The 16704-nt window shown below is 37.8% G+C and overlaps 1 long non-coding RNA gene and 1 pseudogene across 1 annotated transcript; one reads left to right on the top strand and one right to left on the bottom strand.

Moving 5' to 3' along the window:
- LOC127365827 (uncharacterized) overlaps positions 1-8538 on the bottom strand; it is a 31872-nt pseudogene extending 23334 nt beyond the window's left edge.
- A 5809-nt stretch (positions 8539-14347) lies between these two features.
- LOC127366083 (uncharacterized) lies at positions 14348-16275 on the top strand. Its single transcript, XR_007885284.1, has 2 exons — positions 14348-14461; positions 15101-16275. It is a non-coding gene; the product is annotated as an uncharacterized LOC127366083 (long non-coding RNA).
- Positions 16276-16704: the final 429 nt, after the last annotated feature.

The raw sequence follows: 16704 nt of genomic DNA, 5'->3' as shown, positions 1-16704 counted from the left end.
CACCAAATGGGCGTGTCTAGAAATTACACTGACCAAGCTGAAACTGGTTGGTTTTAGCTGCCAGCCACAAGCATAGGAGTAGGCTACTTCTTTCTAACTCCAAACCCCAAAATGATTTTCATTTTCAAACTTGCCTCTGTACAAGCACCTCGAAAGCCAACTAATACTACTACTAAACTAAACACTAAACTACCAAGTTGTACCTTGTTTGTTTCATCTGTACACAAGCAGAAATGTAAAAACAACAGTGTTTTCAGAGAGTTATCTGAGCAGTGAAATAAGGAGACGTACGGACTTAACATAAATCCTGTCTTCCTTACCGTCATAGTGACTCCTGTGTGGGAAGTAGGATCTGAATAAGAGCGCGAGGTCGATAGCAAAGTACTTGACCAACACGGTGGCAAGCACACAGAAGATCACCATACACACTCCTTTAATGACAAGTGGAATTATTGACTCTGGAAAACAAAGACACAGTTAAAGTTTTACGAAAATTTTCATTAGATTTGATTAAAAAATACAACAACAATGAATGATTGCAACCTAAAATGTATTGCCCATGTAGACAAAGCCTGATGTAATATTAGTCATGGACAACAGTCGATCCGGTCACTGACCTCTCCGCTTCAGAGTTAAAGTTGAAGAACTGATTTCAAATGAGCCCTTGCCGATGCATTTGAATTCAGTCTGGAAATCTTTAGCTGACACTTTCTCAATGCTCAGGACGGCAGTGGAGATGGTATTCTTTGAAGGCTTTCTAACAAAGGACACAGAGTTTGGTTTAAAAATGAAAAGGAGACAGTTATCATTATCATTGATTACAGAGAGGAAGGTGGTTCACTACAGCAGCCAACCAGGGCAAGGAAGTGCACACAATAAAAATATTTAAATGTAAAAGATTTTATAGTTGCAGTGGTTTTTAGCCACACCAGCAGCTGTAGTCAAACATTTGTCAAATTTCTCCACTTATCCAGTAAAATATCGAACACCATATTTTGCCAAAAGGAATAGTGCAGTCCTAGATTATGTGTCCTTCTGAGTCTGGCAATGTCTTGTCTTTTTCTTAAAGAAGTCAGAGTCAGTTGATTCAAAGTAAAAAGTCTCAATAACTACTGACACTCACATTCATCACAGGTACCTTGTAATAACAAAAGTGAATCCTCTGACTTTTTGTCTAGCACCATAAACCAGTTTCTTTTGTTCATGACATTCAGACAGATAGACATACAGACCCAGACAGGTTGTGACTAGAGAATAGCACAGAATGTGACGTTCATTAGTGTTATGGGTTAAACAAAGTACGATTTATATTTACCACTTTTCTGGCGTAATAATTAAACTAAGCATGATAGCCATCTTAATCATAATCTTGATCATAATCCTAATCCTAATGTGTTGCTCTGAAGTAGCTGGAAATGTGATAAAAGCATGAAGAAATGCAGAAGACCTGCTTTATATTGTATATTGTATTGTACTTTTTAAAGCAATGTTATTTAGTGCTAATTAGCAATGCATGCATGCTAACATGCTGAACTGAGATTTAAACATTACCAGCTTGAGGCACTGCTGTGACAGAGTGCATGCTTTCAGAGCTTTTGTTCATTCTCTAATTGAATCCTGATGATTATGTTATAAATGTGCCATAGAATGAAAACCAAATGTCTGCACGTGTGTGTTTGCATGGATGTGTTTATGTGCTTGTCCATTCCAGAGTAAATATATGTGCATGTTTAAACATAGATGTTGGTTGTATATAAGCGCATGCATGAGTGTACACCATACAACAAACATGGAATAGCAGTCTACAAATATTAATGGTTCCATTATGACACTGTTGTATACTCCCTTGCACACATTCAGTTGGTATGCAGTGTATTTTTTTTCTTAAATGAGTGCAGTTCTGCTTAGATTAGCTTAGCTTACATGGTGGTGGTTTGACTGTATCCATCAGTATTGTTGAAAGGGATTCCATTTAAATGCCAGCTAGGATGACAGTGATGTTCCACGTTAGTCCCACAGAAAACTGAGCAGTTCAGCTTGATCCCTGAGCCTGGTAGAAAGACCAAATCATATTTCATAAGAGACATTATGTTATGTACAAGTCAGGTGTTGTAGAAGGGACAAGACTCCGACATGGAGAGTGGACTATCGGCCCCTGTTTAGGCTGGTTGTCAATTGCTGTTAAAACCCCAAAAGAAGAAGACTGCAAGCATGAAGTCTACACACAATGTAAAAAATGTACTTTGCAAATGTTTAATTAGGAAGGAAATGCATTCAGCACATTTGATTTCATCATTAAATATCTTTGATCTAGTCATAACTGGCTATCGAGCACTCAGGGACATAGGCCTTTATGACCATTTCTGTGTTTTCAACGAGAGTCATCAGGTGTCTTTTTTTTTGTTTTGTGAAAAATTGAAAATGTCAGACTGCCCTTCAAAGGAAAAAAAGAAAGTTACTGCTCAGCTTGATTCCAGAGTTTTAATTGAGTCTGATCTGAGATTCAGCAGCTGCATCAAAGCAAATACTGTACTGTACTGTTTTCAGTTTTATAATATATACCATAAGTTTTCCTACCTTCATCAGCAAACAGTTCCTTGTCGGTGGGAGAGATTATTTCTGGTTTATTGTGGACAGTTAGTGCTGTAGGTAAGCACAAACAAAACACAACAATGAGTTCTTGGTCCCTTTCTCTTCTGTAGGACAATTGACAAGGGTCACATTTCAGTGTTATAACCTTAGGTAATAATTGATCAAATACACAAAATAAGACCCAATTTCTGCAAATAAAGGTGGTCCTAACGCAATGGATGGAAATGGAATGGCTGTAATGTCAGAGCGTTCTGAATAATGACGTAATTGCATCTGAAAGGTCATGACATCACTTAGTGTAATTTACAATAAGTAATAATAAGTTACAAAATTACTTTTGTTGTCACCTCCCTACCGATTGGAAATCCAATCCCATCCTTGGATTCATTTTTGTAATCATGGAGCAAACTAGCTTGAAAGATTTTATATTCAGCAGCTGGAAATATTCCCATTACTTTGATTTTAACAACCAGAACTGGATTTGAATCGGAATTGTTGGGACATAACTAACAATTTTGTGGGGAGTCATAAAAAGTAATATCAAAAAAGCATCGGTATTTGACGACCTGCGAATGAGACTTAAAAATGTATCTCTCTCCAGAATGACTGACCCCACCTTTAAAAGAAAACTTTTACTTTCTGATCTCCTTTACGTCTTTTGTTTCACACTACCCCAACTCAAGAAAATAATGCTCTCTCACCTGTACTGGCTAGCCTCCTGGAGCCTGACGACTTGTAGACCTTGTTGTTGTGTTTCCAGGTACAAATGCAAGTGTAGATGCCCTCATCATCTTTGGAAGCATTATGCACCCACACAGTATCTTTATCTTCACCTTGAAGAAGTTTGGAGTCCTGCAGCCGGGGCAGGATAATACAGAAGGAATCAAACAGTCATATGGCAGGAATTTGGAAGAGAGTGAACACATTTTATTCTTTGTTTTCTGTTTTTGCGCTGCTTTGCCCTATTGCTGCTGTGTCAAAATGAATTTCTCCTTAGGGGGATAAATAAAGGAATTATCTTATCTTAAACATTTGATGAACCACGTTTGAATCATGGAATTATCCAATAAAAACTGTAAAATAAAGACATTTTGGAAAATAAGACTTTATGTGCTGTCTTTAAGCCTTGGAAATAGTTTTCTTAGCTTTCATATCAGTATAGTTTGTTTAACTGAATAATGCTTATACAAAAATAAATAGCGTCAGTATAGAGTATTTTAAATTACAACAGATATTTATTAATTACTTTACAACCCATTTGGCCTTCTAAAAGAGTAAAGTTTTACTCTGTGTCCCTTAGCTCGCTAATATATTTTATTATTTTATGTAAACATATTAAATAAAAAATATATCAACCAACTGATATGTAACTGTTATTTTCTCAGACATACCTACTAACTAACTACTTAATCATGAGCATCTTTCTTGGTGACAGCCACACATGTGGCAGTAATCAAATTAGTAGCCAAACTATGAGTTAATTTTCAGCTAATTTACTAATCCATCTACTTTTCCTTTGGTGTATCTGTAAATCATACTGATTTTGTACCGTACACTTAAATTATGTGTGTGTTTGTACACATCATGCCTCTGGGAAGGACACAGAGAAGCTTAACACAGGAAATATCAGTTTTACATCTGTCTCGGAAATGGTGGAATTATGAGGGACACCTACAGTGTAAGAAATTACATTATGTAATTCTGCCAAATGAAATATCTCATGTTGTGAGCCATTGCAGCAGCAGCTGGGATTGGGGCATATTTAGTAACACGTATGAAAAGCAATGATGATTAAAGGGAAACTATTAGTCTGTTACACTACTGGCCCACAGCACAAAATGGCCACAATATATCTGTGAGTATTTGATAGACTTGCTGGAGCTGCTGAGGCTATTTAAAGGTTTATTTAAAACCTTTGAGAGGCCTAAACAACAGGTTTTAAAATAAAGACTCTTCCGTACCATTTTCATGAATGAGCTTTGTTAGTTATGCAAATTTTAAATCCTCATGAACTCTTTCTCCATCACACCAGGCTGGCATTCATCATTTTTACACAGATTATTTACACAGAAACCACATGATCATACCTTCTTCCAGCTCCATGTTCCATTGAACATCTTGCACGTGTCGCTGACCGGATCTGGACATCTGACCTTCTTGTTCACGTCAGAGTTGGAGATTGTTCTAAAGAGCACTGCCTCATCCATTGCATGGCTTGCTTTGAAGACTTCAACTTTTACACGATAGTTTTTACAGTTTCCTGATGGCCTTTTATGTCTAGAAAAGTAGTAGATTCAGATCACGGACTGTATTAACAGAGAATGTGTTTTACAGTTGCCAAAAGATCAGGGCATTCATTTGATCTTACTTTTAACGATTGAAATTAGCTCCTAAGTTTCTAAAGCTGCAAAAATGTTCTTTAGAGATAAGTCATCTTACCGGCCAGTGTACAAGCCAGAGTCCTCAGAGCTGAGGTTTAAGAAAAAGAGTGCACCACCATGGTAGTGTACTGTCTTGTTCTCATTAGTGGAGATCTCAATCTGGGAGTTATTTTTGCGCCATGTGAACTCTTCATCAGGGGCGTTGCTCTCAGTCAGTGTTAAGGGCACAAAATAAAATGCTTCACCTTCAAGAAGCTTAAATGAGTCGATGAAAGAGTTCTTACACTGGAGTGTGGCTGTCTCTGAAAATGAAGAAGATGATAGACATCATGGTGATGATAATGACCAAATTATTAGAATATTGAACTGCTGCAGTACTAATGCAATACAAAGGAAGTTACCCAATACCAAAGAGGTTTTAAAACTGTGTGTAATACATGAAAGTAGGTGATGAAATGTATGCTGTCTGCAAGTTTTAAATCCACTCCAGCATCATAACGTAAATGTAGTCACCTAAGACACCCCAATCCTTTATAAAGGAGACCTCATTGTAACGTTAACATGTAGATACAGACAGAATAAACATGCATTAACTATATTTAGTGTTAGTGTTTAGATGTATTCTCTGGTATAGGATAAGGCTAGCTTTATTCTACATTTTTGTTATTGAAAACAAATCCCAGGAAAAGAACAAAACCAACAATGTACTGTACTGTACTAAAAACCTCAAACAGGAGGAAACAGTGCGTTTGCAAGGAACTATTTTCAGCTGTGGATTAATACTCATTTATACAAATAATACACATCAGATAAGTTCATTACTGGTGTTAGATGTTTGAGCATAGATACAGAGAACAAAATGCAGTAGAATTATCCCACTACCCTCCATTAATATATTTAATGTGGCTGCTAACGATTTAAGAGGACCTTTCACTACATGCGCCGCGTCAGCACTATGAGTGTATATACTGCATGTGGGGTTGCAGCTGCATTAGCAAATCCATTAATGCACCATTATTGTCCATGTATTCTTCTAAATCATAATGTAAATCCTACCTGAACATTCAGATGCAGTGATCACCATGACAACGAAGAAGAGAAGTCGGGAAGTATCCATTTCCTGAGAGACAGAGTACATTCAAACTCAAACCACATTGCTTCTTAAGTAATTAATGTGGCTGTATTTAAACTGTCCTATTTGAGCACCTTCATCTACAGTGCTGCTTCCTGACACTGTATCTGTCACACCCACACAATGATATGATCATGAAAGTTTCAAAATAAGTCTAGCAGGAAATTCTTATTACTTATTTCACACACCAGATGCTAGAAGATTTAACCATGTAAGGGACATCACCATTTTGGAGCAAAGGATGTGAGTTTGTCCTGTTTGATTTCTTAGTAGTTTATCTTCTTTTGCATACTAACATATACCTCTGGTATTTTGTATTTTCGTTATATTCAAAAACAGACACTAGCAGGAGATATAGAGACACAGAGAGATACAGATGGCTTGCAACTGGCTGTACTTGAACCTAGGATGTCTTAGTTTCAGTGGAATATAAACCTCATGGTTCTAGGCTAAAAAGATGCCTCTTTGTTTTACAGTGTGTGGGATTCAGTGGCATTTAGTGGTAAAGTTGCAGATTACAACCATTTGAATACAGCTCAGCCTTTCCTTGAAGGAAAAACTACAGTGGTCACTAAACTTGCCAAAATACACTAGGCCCTATCTGGATGGTTTGTCTATTTTGGGAAAGATGAATAATAAGATATTCAATTTACAATTGTATAAAACAAGCAGCCAATTTGACAAATTATTGTCAATTAATTCTTGGTCAACTGACTTAGCAGTTAATCAAGTCATCGTATCAGCACTGATCTAAATGTCCCTCATGTCAGAGTTCCATTGCTTTAGGAACATATTCAGTGTGATTTCATTAGAGAGATTGTGTCTGCCGTTTGTGTTCTTGCAGTGAGAACATCAGATGGGCGAGGACAAATACCCTAAAATGACCTAAACCCAGCTGAATATGTGCTGCACCCAAACATCTCTTTGATCAAGAAGCTTTCATTCAAACAACAATTCAAAGTCCAAGAACTCCACTCTATTCATCTGGGTCAACTTTTGTAAAACTATTAGTTTGGGACAGGAGGTGTGGAAAAGTACAAAAGCAATCTGTTTAATTTTTTATGTTTGTGAGTAGCCACAAGTCTATTGAAGGTTTAGACTAAGTGGTACAAGTGTGCCGCACAGCAAGGCATATGGTTCTTAACCGTGTGTAAGTCGGCTTTAGTATTGTTTTATTGTCAGACATTTGTTTTGTTAAAATTTTTGAAAGAAATTGATGTATCCAACTTTTAGTTTTGACTTTTTTTTTTTTAGGTTTTATTTTTTACAAAAGACAGTGAAGTAAACAATGAAGCCAGCCATCAGCGTAGAGTACAGAACAGACCAAACCAACACCGTCTCTCAGTGAAAATGTAGATGTTTTTGTACTCTGATTTTCTGATTGCAGAAATGTAAATGCATGATGTTCCTTTGAAAGTTCATGGTTTTACGCTTAGAGGTGACAACTGACCAAATGATACTAGGGAGTGTGTTTGCTTGAGTAACAACTTACTCTGTCAAGTTTAAAACATCAGCGGTTGCGCAAACATTCAGTGGACATGTGGTGTTCTAGGATCTTATTTTCTAAGTTCCTCTCCCGATAAGACTGAAAAACTGCAGGTTCATTTTAATACAGTAAAAAACAACTTACCATCAGATAACACTTTCCATACTAACATCAGCAGCTTTGAAGAAGCTGTTAATTGAAAGAGTCGTTATCTCAATACACAAATTAAATAATAAGGTTATAAAGTTATATATGTGTGTGTTTTTTAAATTTGTAGGGTGAAGTGCTGGTCTGACTAGCAATAAACTCACAGAGTCTGTCTTTGTATGTTTATGTTCTCTCTCACAGCACTCTTGTTTGGCATTATACAATGAACTCTGGCACAGTTTTATATACATTTCCATTGGCGGAAACACTGTGTGTGCAGTCTAAATAGATTAGTTTTTTGTACAGATGAAGTCACTGTAAGAATTTGCTAAAAAAAAACACTTTTTAGAAATGTCCAAATTGCCTCTACTTTTGGATTTAAAGTTCTTACATTATTTAACCCTCATAAACTACTTTTTACAGAGTGCAAAACAAATGTTTGCTTTGGCCTTCTTTCCCATACATCTTTAAGTTTCCAAGTTTTTTCTTTTGTCTTTACACAGGACAAAAAGGACCTGTATCAGGATATATTTTCCAGTCTGTAATCTTCTGCGTACTGTCCGTATCTTTGACAAATACCAACGTTTTACTACCTTGGATACCTATAGTTTAAAACCTACATAAACAAGTACTGTAGTTTTACAGTCAAATGCAGTTTCAAATACACAAGTAAAGTAAAAAGCTTGCTTACCTCTTAAAAGTGTGTGTGTGGACAGCTGGAGTGGATTCAGTCAGACTGTGTGTTGTCTCCCTTACAACGCAGGGTTATATCTCCCCTGCTATCACTGAGCTCAGCACACACACACACACACACACACACACACACACATTCATTCATAAAGACACACACACTCAAACAGAGTCCCTCCCTTTTTTTTCTTTCCTTTCTTTCCTAGTGGTTGGTAATTTAGAGAGATGAAAGCGGTAAAAGAGTCCAGTGTGTAACATTAAGGTAACATCTATTAACACAAATTGAATTCTACAACTTTTTACCAGGAATGCTCATGATTGGAGACTTCCCATAACTCACTAATGGATGGTTTTATAAATAAATAAAACCCCACTGAGGATTCCCACTAAGACATTAGATGGCAGTAAGTTCTTCCCAATAGCAGGACTGTAGTAGGAGAAGGGCTTTTCAGGAAACACAGTGCTTGGATGACTGAGAGTACCAAACAGTGCAGCTGGTTTTCTGTTTTGCCAATTCAGGTTCTGAACAATGCATTTATATATTGTTTTTGAATACGCCATGTTTACTTTGGTGGTGCTTTGTGTAACCAATTTTAGGGATATAAAAGTGAATTACAGTATAACAACGAGTTGGACTAGTAATAAGACCACGGCCAGAATCAGAAGACACCAAATTCTTTAGGAGCCAACACGTTGAGCAGCAATAATGAATCAGACAGAGGAATAATTGTTGAGTAGCCACTCTTGTATTTTTACATTGAATAAAGAGAAATGTTCAGTTTATACAAAATTATATAACAATGACCCAAATGACCAGAAAACAAAAAGTGTGCATACGAAAAATAAGTAAGAGTGTCCGTTGGGGCCCTTCAAAACTGACAATTGTTGCAGGTGCACCTGATATTAAATGTTCATGGGAATGTAATGTGAATGTGTCTGAGTGTGTACGTGTGTATCTCCTTGCCTTTTCTTCAAAGGTTTTGGCTCGCCATCTGACACAATCAGGATAACGTCCTGGTCCTCAAACCTTCCCGTCCTCTCAAAAACCTGACCCATAAACAAGGTCATATCTATTATACTCTCATTCTCAGATGCATCGTTAAAGGTTTAAATGGCAAAATGCTACATATTGCATCAAACCTCATACATATATCTTCAATCTTATCAAATCTCAAATCTTCAGTTTCAGTTGTACAACATTAAACATTCAAAGATATCAAAGTTCAAATAGGAGGACTAAACATTCAAGAACTCACATGTGTTACTGTTCATATGAACATAAGTAACCATTCCCATTCAAAATATATCATAGCCATATCAAAACCAGGATAACATAACATGCAAATAATATTTTTTGCTTTCAGAGGTAGCAAAGAAGTGTACTTAATTACTCCTCAAACACTATAGGCCTACTAGTGCGAGAAACTGCACCAAAAATGACCCTCCTAGTTACTTTAAACTCACAATTGAAATGAAATAAATTCATTCGATAGCTTAAATTTACTAAATTAAATGTAATTTCACTCTCATCATATGAATTATCAAATTACTTCTTATTTGAAATTGGCGATAGCAAAATAAAACAACTTCCCTTTTATATACATCAGCATAAAATAATAGTCACAATATACATGTTCAAAACGTTGCGTCATTATTCACCTCAGTTCACTCCCATAGACTTTAGTACCGCCACTGCTTTTGTTAGCACACGGAGAAACAACAGAAAAAGAACCCCAGAGCAGAGGGACCCGTTTCTCACCGTTGCTCTGTGTTTCAAAGCCGAGCACGTCGATGTCGGGGATTGTAGCGGCTCACAAGATGGAACCTAAGTGGTTAGCCGATGTAATTCGTCTCTTTCGTTCAGTCACTCGGCTCCGGACTCCCAGTAGGTAAGTGCACTGGTCTTATCTTTCTCCTATCACAGTTTAACTCCGGGGTTTTCTCCTTTTTCCGCCCTTTTAGCAGGTAGCTGCCCTCGTTCTTGCGGCTGAGATCCGAGAGAGCTAGAAAAAAACAACGCGCCTGCACTTCACCTTCGAGCTGACAGGCTGAACGTGGCCTGCGTAGCCCCTGATTGGCTGTTGAGGGCTAGGGTTATGTGAACTGAGTGATGCATTCATATAGAATAGGACATTTAAAACTTTGCCAATGTAAACAAATAAAAATAAAAACCAAATACTCTCTTAATTCTTTTATTGGTCTCATCTAATTGTGTGGTTTTTTCCACCTAGGCTACACCTGCTTATTAAGTATGATTTATATTAACGCACACTTCATACAAGCATGGTTTGTTTGCACTTCAAACACTTCATATTTCATCACTTCCATACATTTCACAGTGGAAAGGCTAAAGGGAACTTTAACAGTACAGCAAATGTTCTTGATTCACTTGGCCAGGGCCTAGGAAACCGTATCCCAAGTAACTCCGTGGAGGTAATCCCTCCTGCTTGTTGTCTGCCTTGATGAAGATGTGCTGGTAACAGCTAATGGGGGTCAAATAAATGAACAAATACACAAACTGTGAGCTAAATAACTTTGTCCATCACTCTAACTGAGCATACTTAACAGACATCAAACATGGCAAACAGTAAGACATTAAAAAATATTCAGATTAGAAGGAGAGAACCTAAAGACTCTAGGCTGTATAAACGATATATGCGTTTCTTACTCATACGGTTGGCCCATTGGTTGACTGTTTTACTTGATAGCAGCTTTGTAGAGTGTAGACCACTAGACAGACCACATGACACATAAATTCATGACTTGGGAACTTGGAAGACATTTCTCTCTACTGGGAAAAAAAAAGCCAGAACAAACATTAACAATCTGGATAACAAAACAGAAGGATGTCTGTCATCATAATCTTCCCAAAATAAACAGACTATACACCAGTGTTGTTGGAGTGTTGTATTGCCTAATAGCCATCGACCAAGGGAAAAATACTCCTCTTTAATACAGTAGAGCAAAAGTTTCCACAGTCACCTGTGCACACATTCACATTGGAAGAAGTCAAATGACTAAATTATTAATTACTCATCATTATTATGATATATCTGCATATATTTCAGGATGTTGTTATCTAACCACTTTACCCATGTGGTTCTTACATTCACAGACTCCATGAAATGATGCCTTCCTCCTAAATATTTGGTCACATGATCAATGTTTTTTACCATTTTCTAGCAACAAGGGGTGGCTCAACTTACCCTTTGGCTCAACTTACCCCACTCTCCCCTATTGCCAAATGTCGATTACATAACCAAATTACACATTTTACCGAAATGGGTCTGGAGTGATATTTTTCCACACATGAAAGAATATTCTAAAAGTTGAGGACCAAAATGACCCCAGTGCTGGGCATGGCCAAAACAGCCTGATAGCATCTCACACAAGTTGGATCAACGCCTGGATAAAGCTTGGCAAGTCTACTTCTACAGAGGTGTAAGCATTGAAATACTTTGACTACAAATATAGGATGAGTGTATCCATTTAATAGCAGAGCGGCAGGTCCAATCACATATCTCTGCCCGAAGCTTTTAAGTGGTCAAGTGAGGGCTTTCCCATGTTGTGGATAATGTTATACAGTCTAGAGAATAACTCAGGGGCATGTTAAGTTAAAGGACCAGTGTGTAGGATTAAGTGGCATCTAGTGTTGACATTGCAACCAACTGAAACTCCTTTGCTTCAAGCCTGAAGGAGAAACTATGGTGAGGAAAAATGTGAAAGCTAGTGGTTGGTTTGTCCGTTCAATTACCGTTCAACATGGCGGACTCCGTAGGTGAGGACACACTCTTGCTGTAGATAAAAATTATGATCTAAAACATACCTGAATGAATATCATATTCCATTTCTGCCAAAATATCTTTCTAAATGACCTTTAATTTTACCTGCAACCCTTTCCTAACCTCAACCAAGTGTTTTTGTTGCCTACTGTAACTCTAACAATAACTTATTTTTCCATAACTACAGACTATTCCTAACCTTTACCGTCCTGTAGCTGCCATGCGCATACATAATAAAAATTGAAAATGTTGGTATTGGAAGTTGTCACTTTACATAAACAAGGGGTTTGAAGAATCATTCAATATTCATTCCCATGTCAATCAATGAGATTGCATTAAAGAATAAATCTAGTTAGAATTTGTAAATAACCTCTGATGATGGAGGTGGAGGTAAAGTCAGAGGATCACTGAAGTCATTAGGATTCTAGGGACATTTCTGGGAAATCCATCGTTGTGGACTGACAGAGCAACATTACTGTCCCTCCTTTACTCCTATACTATCCCAATTACATGCAGAGCACACATCATGGCACACGACCCCAGGCATCCCCTCAACCCATACTTCACACTTCTTCCATCAGGTCACAGGTACAGATCCCTGGCCTGGAAACAGGCACACTATGGCAGGGGTTTTGTCCCTTCTGCCAAAGCATTGCTCAACAAAACACCACAGTAGCCGTCATATGCAAATAATATGTTGTGTATGTATTTATGTGAGGATATGTATAGATTGTGGCAACAGATTTCCTGGAAAGGGAAGTAAAGAATTTATTTATGATCTATCAATTGAGCACTTATAGTTTCTCTTCTTTCTGTGGCTCTGTTGTAAGCTGTGAGGAATGTATCTTGGCTTTGGTACTGCTGCAGTACCATCCCCACATGTTCCACATTTTCAGTGCTCTGGTCTGAAGGATGCCGATGGCTAGACCTCGTAGTTAGACTATAATGCTATAGCATACAGTACAATATGTTTCAGACAAGTGTGTTTCCAACTTTGTGGCAACAATTTGTTGAAGGTCCTTTCCTGTTTTACATGACAATGCCCCTATACACAAAGCCAGATCCATAAAGAAATGGTTTCCTCAGTTTGATGTAGAAGAACTTAACCACCCCATCCAGTATCTTTGGGATGAACTGGAATGCTGGCGACTACGAGCCAGATCTTACAACATCAATCAAGGGTATGAAGGGTACATGTTGGTATTTTAATAAAGCAGGATCCATGGACAGGTACATTGCATGCCAGCACTTGTAAACTTGATTGGACACGCATCAGCCCACAATGATGTGCGTCAAGGCTTAGTTGTTTTACAGGTTTTTGTTGTGTGTGTATAAACACATACCAAATATTGCAAATAATACTGTGAATCAGCACTCGTACGTATTACAAATAAACAAGTTTACTTTATATGGTGTTATTATAAGACGTTCATTTTGTGTGTGTGTGTGTGTGTGTGTGTGTGTGTGTGTGTGTGTGTGTGTGTGTGTGCTGGAAAGGGATGAAGGTGGGGTTGCACAAAAAAAGAAATGAGCCAGACCTTTTGTGCTTAATGAAGCTGGAAGTGTGCAGCCTCCTGTAGTTATAATAGAGCCAAATATAAACTTGTAATGTAGATTGTAGTTCATACAGGCAAAGGTGTCAATAGCTCACTTGAAGGAGTGAAAAGCCATCATAGAGATAGGTAAGAGGAGATCATCTCAGACAGTCTCTCTTAAAAGGCATTCACAGTGTTGCACTACAATAAAAGTGCTTGTAGTTGTGTCAGTTGTTTCAGAGACATTTTTCCACCATATTCATTTGAATAATAGGTTAAAGTTGAGTTGGAAATGTGTGAGAGTGCTGACTTGCAGGGAAATGTTACTCACTGACACAGGCAGTATAGGCAAACGCTAAGGGCGCAGTCCATAGAGGGGGCGCCACAGTGGGGGAAGAAAGAAAAACAAAAAGGTGCAACTTTCAATATTTTTATACTAAAACAAGTTGGTGCTATTATTTCTTAGTATGAAATAAGCCCACATTAATTTAACTGCATAGCAAAGCCTATTAAATAATAATAAGACTTGATTAAGTCCCCCGCCCCCCCCTCCTCCTCTGACTGATTAGACTCTTCCTGCTCTCTGAGAGACGGTTGAGTTTTCTGACGTCACCACAGAAACCATTAACAATGTTAATGTTAACGACCAAAACTGCACGGTGCCCAGGGAAGGACAAAAAGAAAAGAGGAGGAGGAAAAACGCGACAAAGTCAGGGGTAGAGTGAAGATAATGTGATGAAGTGATTTATCTGTTACAGAACGATAGTAACCTTTAACCTAACACGGTTTGCTAATCAATAAATAGCGTTAGCTCGTTTTAACCTCAGTTCATGTTATAGAGGGGCCGAACAGCTGTTAGGGAAAAAAATAATTCTCCCACCTTCTGTTTCTCAGGGACATTTGTAAACATTAACGTTAGATCTATTCAGCAGCTGTTTACATTTGTATTTGTATTTATTATTGGTTAGCTAACGTTTGCTCTGCTTGTAACAGTCACACACCTTTATATATTAGAGCTGTAAGCCTTGTTGTTTGTTGTGTTACAGTTCAGGATTGTCTAAAGTGTGTTTATAGTGTTACACTTTACGTCCATGTTAAAGTGCACATCATCAATATTAATACATTCCCATATGTTATATTATACTGCAGTTTACTGCTTCTGATCAACAATTCACTGTAATGACAATAAGATCTAATTTAATTTGCATATCATTAGAAATCGCACTGTATATCATTCATGTACAGTACAGTGAAAGTAATGCCTCTCTTAGGTTTTTCATTTTTATTATTTAATTTTATTCTTGGAATCATTTCTTTTATTATTAGACTGTAACACCCATCTCTTCCTGTTACAGTGGCTGCTGCTGAAAGAAGCTTCTCCGAGCTCAAACTCATTAAACCTTACCTGAGATCTGCTATGATGCAACAACTCAGTGGACTTTCCATCATAAGCATCAATCATGTGATCTCAAATCAGTTGTCATATGATGAGGTTATAGATGACTTTTCTGCAAGAAAGACTTGGAGAGTACAACTGTAGCAGGTGATGTGAGGATGACTAGTGGTGGTGTAGTTTAATTGATTTTATCACTTGTTTACAGTTTTTATTTTGTAGGTAGTTAAATGTTATACTTTGTGTGGGATATTTATATTTCTTGTATTATTTATTTCTAATTTATTATTTTCTTGTTAACTGTTTTGATTGAGCAACTTGTTCCTCTAAAAGTAAAATGAAATGTCAAAGACAAAGCTATTCAGTTTCTTGTGTGAGTATATGTATGTATCTCGATTGTGAGCGACGCCAGTCACCCCACACACAGACTGTTCACCCTCCTCCTCCCTCCGTGCCCACTCCACCAGACTCACAGAAAGCTTCATCCACCAAGTTGTCAGGAAGCTAAATTCTCTCCCCTCTCTCCCCCCAGTCACATCCTCCAGGCTGTCAAGAAGCTGATCCCCCCCATTGAATGTTTACTTTTAGTATTAGAAAATGTCTTGTCTGTTTGTGCCTGTGCACTTTATCTTGTAATGGCAATTTATAAGAACCTATACAATCCTTTGACCTGGTCATTGTAAAACCATACGCAACAGTTGAAGAGGATATTATATGCATATAACCTTTAGCCCTGTTTCTAACTACACTCTATGTCCAAGTAAACAGCAGGATGTTGAGACTTCACTAAGAAACCAAGGACATGATCATCTCACCACACTGTCTGTCTGTTTACTGTCCCACAACTCAGGAATGTGTAACTGTGTCCTCCAACAGGGATAAAACCCTACTGCTTCTGCCAATTGAGGCTCTTTGGACTTTTACATACGAGAGTGTGTGACGGTTGCGTTGAGACCATTCATGGATGACTTGAATAAAACCTTACAGAAAGACAAGATCATACTTTGCATACTTTATTCAACAAATTGCCACCACAATCTGTTTCACCGTGGGAGACTGAGATACGTCCTCTCGATTACTTTGTGTGTCTGGTGCATGTGAAGAAATGAACAATAAAGCTGACTTTGACTTTGATAACTGGCAGTGGAATTTATTGCGATGCAAGGGGGCGCCACCTAAAATCTTGCCTAGGGCGCCAAATTGGTTAGGACCGGGCCTGTATGGAGACATGGCAGTTCAATATGGTGGACAAGGAAGGAATCTACTGATATAAACGATGGTAACAAAAACATAACAATTCTTACATTCGGATGATTACACTGATGAAAACATAGTTATGCATATTGTATTCCATTTGAGCCTCCTAAATGTTACACACTGGACCTTGACCACATTGTTGTACCCTGTTTATATAATCTGCACACAACATGCAACAACTCCTGGCTCAGAGAGTTCATTTCATAGAAATCTTAGCTGAGGTGTACCTCTCATGATTATGCTTCTAGCACCAAGACCGTAACCCCTACCACCTAAATGGGTCAAAACTGTGACCACAGGAGCAGTTAG

Source organism: Dicentrarchus labrax, unplaced genomic scaffold (genome assembly GCF_905237075.1).
Source record: "Dicentrarchus labrax unplaced genomic scaffold, dlabrax2021, whole genome shotgun sequence".
NCBI classification, from domain to species: domain Eukaryota; kingdom Metazoa; phylum Chordata; class Actinopteri; family Moronidae; genus Dicentrarchus; species Dicentrarchus labrax.
This window is presented reverse-complemented; position numbering and strand designations above follow the sequence as displayed.